Genomic DNA, 6598 nt, shown 5'->3' with positions numbered 1-6598 from the left:
TCTCCCTCTGCCTATGTCTCTGCCTCTCTCTCTCTCTGTGACTATCATAAATAAATAAAAAAATAAAAGAATTGAATTGAATTGAAAAGAATGGATTCGAAAAAATCGAATCAAAAAGAATCGAATCGAATTGTATCGAATCAAAAAGAATCGAATCGAATCGAAAAGAATCGAATCGAATCGAAAAGAATCGAATCGAATTGAATAGAAAAGAATCGAATAGATTCGAATCGACACGAATCGAAAAAAATCGAAACGAATCGAATCATATCAAATCGAAAAGAATCAAATCAAATCAAAAAGAATCGAATCGAACTCAATCGAAAAGAATCGAATTGAACAGACCGAAAAGAATCGAATCGAAAAGAATCGTATCGAATCTAATCAAATCGAATCGATTCCAATCGACATGAATCGAAAAGAATCGAATCAAACAGTATCGAATCTCATTGAAATGAATCGAATCAAATAAAATAGAAAAGAATTAAATCGAAACGAAAGGAAACGAATCAAATCGAATTGAAAAGAATTGAATCGAATCGAAAAGAATCGAATCGAAATGAAAAGAATCTAATCGAATTGATCGAAATGATCGAATTGAAAAGTATCGAATTGATTCGAATCAAATCGAAAAGAATCAAATCGAATGGTATCGAATCAAAAAGAATCAAATCAAATCGAATCGAAAAGAATTGAATCGTATTTAATTGAATCGAAAAGAATTGAATCGAAAAGAATCGAGTCGAATCAAAATGAATCGAATCAAATCGAAAAGAATCGAATCGAATCGAATCGAATTGAATCAAAAAGAATCGGATCGAATCTTATATACTTGAATCAAAAAGATTCGAGTCGATTCGAATCGAAAATATCAAACCGAATAGAAAGAATCTAATCGAATAGAAAATAATCGATTCAAATCCAAAATAATCGAATTGAATCAAAATGATTCGAATCGATACGAAACATCGAATCGAAAATAATAGATTCTCAAAAAAAGAAAATAATAGAATCGAATTGAACCGAATTGAAATGAAAATAATCGAATTGAATCGAATTGAAAATAATCGAATCAAATCAAATCGAAAATAATTGAATCGAATCTAATAGAAAATAATCGATTCGCATTGAATTGAATCGAAAATAATCTAATTGAATTGAATTGAAAATAATGAAATCGAATCGAAATTAATCGAATCGAAAGTAATCTTATCGAATCGAAAATAATCGAATCGAATCGAAAATAATTGAACCGAATCGATCGAATTGAGTTGAAAATAATCGAATCGAACCGAATTGAATAGAAAATAATCAAATCGAATCGAATCGAAAAGAATCGAATCGAAACAAAAAGAATCGATCGAATCAAAAAAAATCAGATCAAGTTGAAAAAATCGAATCGAATCCAATCAAGTCGAATCGAAAATAATCAAATTGAATTCAAATGAATCAAAAATAATCGAATCGAACTGAAATGAATCGAATCAAATAAAAAATTTTCGAATCGAATTGAATAAAAAATAATCGAATCTAATGCAATCGAATCGAATCGAAAATATTCGAATAGAATCGAATTGAATCGAAAATAATCGAATCGAATCGATAAGAATCGAATCAAATCGAATCGAAAATAATCGAATCAAACCATCGAATTGAGTCGAATCAAAAATAATCGAATCGCATTGAAAAGAATCAAATTGAATCCAATCGAATCGAATTGAAAAGAATCGATCAGATCGAAAAGAATCGAATCGAATCGAAAAGAATCAAATCGAAAAGTATCGAATCGAATTGAATCGAATCAAATCGAACAGAATTGAATCGAATCGAAAAGAATCAAATCGAATCGAAAAGAATCGAATCGAAAAGGATAGAATCGAATCGAATTGAAAAGAATAAAATTGATTTGAAAACATTCGAATCGAATTGAATCAAACCGAAAAGAATCAAATCGAATCGAAAAAAATCGAGTCGAATCGAAAAGAATCGAATCGAAACAAAAGATTTGAATCGAATTGAATCGAATCAAAAGGAATCGAATCGAATCGAAAAAATTGAATCGAATCGAAAAGAATAGAATCGAATTGAATCGAAGAGAATCAAATCGAAAAGAATAGAATTGAATCGTAACGAAAAGAATCGAATCAAATCGATTGGAAAAGAATCGAATCGAATCGAAAAAAATCGACTCGAATTGAAAAGAATCGAATCGAATCGTAGAGAATCGAATTGAATCACATCAAACAGATTTGAATCGAATAGAACTGAAAAGAATTGAATTGAAACGAATTGAATCAAAAAGACTCGAATCGAATCGAATCGAAAAGAATCGAATCGAATAAAATTGAATCGAATAGAAAAGAATCTATCTATCGAAAAGAATCAAATCGATAAGAATCGAATTGAAAGAATTGAATCGAATCGAATCGAAAAGAACCGAATCGAATCAAATCCCTAAACTTAACCCCTAACCCCTAACACTAAACCTATACTAAACCTATGCCTTAACTCTAACACTTAACCCTAACCCTAACCCTAACCGTAACACTAACCCTAACCCTAACCCCTAACCCTAACCCTAACCCTACCCCGAACACTAACCCTAAACTTAACCCGTACCCTAACCAAACCAGTACCCTAACCCTAAAAGGTACACTAACACTAACCTGTACTCCAACCCTAACCCGGACCCTAACCCGTCCCCTAACCCTAAGCCCGTCCCCTAACCTGTACACTAACCCGTCCCCTAAACCTAACCTAACCAGTACTCTAACACTAACCCGTACCTTAACCGGTACCCTAATCTGTATCCTAACCCTAACACTAACATGTACCTAACCATAACCCTAACCCTAACCCATAACCCTAACCCTAACACCTAACCCTAACCCTAAACCCTAACCGCTAACCCTAACCCTAAACCAAAACCTAACCCTAAACCCTAACCCTAACCTTAACCCCTACCCCTACCCCTAACCCTAACCTGAACCCCTAACCACTAACCCTAAACCTAACACTAACCTTTAACCCTAACCCTTACCCTAACCCTAACCCTAATCCTAACACTAACCCATACCCAACCCTAAACACTAACCCTAACCTTAACCCCTAACCTTAACCCTAACACTAACACTAACCCTAACACCTAACCACTAACCCTAGCCCTACCCCCTAACCGCTAACCCCTAACCCTACCCATAACCCTAACACTTAACCCTAACCCTTAACCCGAACCCTAACCCTAACACAAAACCTAACCCCTAACCATAACCAAAACCCGTAATCCCTAAACCTAACCCTAACCCTTAACCCTACCCTTAACCCTAACCCACCCAAACCCTAAGCCTAACCCCAAACCCTATCAGTAACCACAAACCTTAACCCTAACCCTAATGCTAACACTACCCCTAACCCTAACCCCTAACCTCTAATGCTCTCCGTAACCCTTAAACTCAACACTTAACCCTAAACCTAACCCTAACCCTTACCCTAACCCGTACCCTAACCCTAACCGAACCCTAACCGTAACCCATACCCTAACCCTAACCCGTACCCTAACCCTGAACCATACCCTAACCCCAACCTTAACCCGTACACTAACCCTAACCCGTATCCTAACACTAACCCATACCCTAACCCTAACACGTAACCTAAATCTAACCCTGACCTTAACCCAAACAATAACCTAACCCTAATCCTAACCCGTGCCCTAACACTTACGCTAACCCCAACCCTAACACTAACCCGTACACTAACCCTAAATGGTACCCTAACACTAAGCCTAACCCGTACCCTAAACCTAACCCTAAAATTAACCCTAACCCGTACCCTAACCCTATACCGTACCCTACTCTAACCCTAAACATAACCCGTACCCTAACACTAAAACTACCCCTAAACCAAACGCTAACTCTAATCATAACCCTAACCCTATCTCTAAACCTAACCCTAAACCTAACCATAACCCTCACCCTAACCGTATCCCTAACACATAAACTAACCCTAACCCTAACCCTAACCCATAAACTAAACCTAACCCAAACCCTAACCCTAAACAGTGCCCTAACCCTAACCCTAACATGTACCTTAACCCTAACGCTAACCCTAAACCTAACCCTAAGCCGTATCCTAACCCTAACCCTAATCCGTACCCTAACCCATACCATAACCCTAAACCAAACCCGTACCCTAAACCTAACCCTAACCCTAACCTGAACCCTAACTCTAACCTGTACCCTAACCCTAAACCATAAACTAACCTGCACCCTAACCTGTACCCTAACCCGTACCCAAACCCTAATCCTATCCCGTTCCCTAACCCAAACCCTAACACTAACCCGTACAGTAATCCGTAACTGTACCCATACCCTAACCCATAAACAAACCTATACCCTACCTCTAACCCTAACCTGAACCCATACCTAAGCCTAAACCTAACCCCAACCCTAACCCTAACCCGTTCCGTAACCCTAACCCAAAACGTATCCCAAACCCTAACCCGAACCCTAACCCTAACCCTAAACCATAACCTAACCCTAACCCTAACCCGTAACCTAAACCTAACACTATACCTAACCCTAAACAGTACCCTAACCCTAACCCTAACCCTAAACACTAACCCTACCCCTAACCGAAACCTAACCCTAACACTAACCCTAACCGTAACCGACCCTAACCCGTACCCTAACCCAAACCCTAACACCGTAAACCTAACCCTATCCTGTACCCTAACCCTAACCCTAAACCTAACCCAAATCCTAACCATTACCAGTACACTAACCCATATCTTAACCCGTACCGTAATCCATACCATATCTCTAAACCCTACCCTAGCCCTAACCCGTACCCTAACACTAATCTGTACCCTGACCTAAGCCTAAACCGAACCCTAATCATAACCCTAACCCTAACCGTAACCCATAGCCTAACCCTAACCCGAACCCTAAACATAACCCAAACTCTAACTATAACCCTAACCCGTACTCTAACCCTAACCATAACCGTAACCTGTAACCTAACCCTAACCCTAACGCTGAACAGTACCCTAAACCTAACCCTATCCCATACACTAAACCTAAACCTAACCCTAAACCTAACCCTAATCCTAACCTTAACCCGTACCCTATCCTAACCCGTACCCTAACGCTTACCCTAAGCCTCACCCGTACCCTAACCCAAACTCTAACCCATAACCTAACCCTAATCTTACCCCAACCCTAAACCTAACGAAGCCCAATCCCTAATCCTAACCTTAACCCTAACCTAATCCTAACCTTAACCCATACCCTATCCCTAACCCTAACTCGTAACCTAACCCTAACCCTAACCCTAAACAGTACCCTAACTTTAACCTAACCCGTACCCTAACCCTAACCCTAACCGTAAACCTAAACCGAACCCTAACCCGTACCCTAACCCTAACACTAACACTAACCCATACCCTAACCCATAACCTAACCCGTAACCTAACCCTAACCCTAACCCTAATCCTAACCCGTAGCCTACCCCTAACCCTAACCTGAACCCTAACCCTTAACCTAACCCTAACCCTAACCCTAAGCTTAAACAGGACCCTAACCCTAACCCTAACCCGTAACCTAACTCAAACTTTACAGCGTTGGAAGTCAGGTTGTTCCATGAATAAAGCTCTACTGCACCTGGAGACACAACCTTGAAGCCTGCAGCTTGCCCCTTGCGTCCCATGAGCGTCTGACAAACATGTCTAGTGAGGATGTTCGTAACTCCATGTGCAGGCAGTGTGGAACTGGGAAGGACCGCGTGTCAGCTCATCTTTCAGAAGGAAGTTCCCCAGAGAGACAGCTTTCAACTAGGTACTCAGGTTTGGAAGTTAGTATGTAGCTCCCTTCTGAGGGAGGAATTACTCAGAAGTTGGATTGGGCTAGGAGACACTTGCCTCTCACAAAACTTGTGTCCCGTATCAAACGACGTTCTTTCGAAGTGAAAGGTACAGGCGGTCAGCATGTGGGAGGAACAAGGCATAAGCTCATCCAAAGGAGTGTGCATCACTTGGAGGCAGGTGTCCGGTAGTCGCGAATTGACAATGCAGACACTTGGTTCTCACTTGGCTACAGTCCCGCATAGAACGGAATGCTATGGAAGCGATCCGTACAGGCCGTCAGATTGTGGGAGGTACAGGCCATAAGCTCAACTCTGAGAAGCGTGTATGCCTTGCAGGCTCTGCTAGCCACTCTTTTATGGGAGTTAGAACCTAGCTACACTTCAATTGAACAAGGCTGTTGGAAATCGCTGTATTGAACTCAGTTACAAGTGACTACAACCCTGAAATGTCTACATGCTTTTCACAACCTCTTCCAGCACCTAACATAAGGATGTTAGGACCTATGTCTACAGGCAGTCAGGTTGCGGGAGGGTCCCGCCCTCACCTCAACTCTCACAAGGATGCATGTCTAGAAGACAGCTTTCAACTAGCTGCATTCTTCTGGCCCTGAGAATGCAGCAGTATTCTAACTCAGGGGGTTCCAAGAATACCACTCTACTCCACCTGGAGACACCTTCCAGACTTGCATTATTCCACTTGCATCTCACAAGCTTCTGACAAGCTTCTCTGGTGAAGACT

The sequence above is a fragment of the Canis lupus genome, chromosome 19 (genome assembly GCF_011100685.1).
Source record: "Canis lupus familiaris isolate Mischka breed German Shepherd chromosome 19, alternate assembly UU_Cfam_GSD_1.0, whole genome shotgun sequence".
NCBI lineage: Eukaryota > Metazoa > Chordata > Mammalia > Carnivora > Canidae > Canis > Canis lupus.
This window is presented reverse-complemented; position numbering follows the sequence as displayed.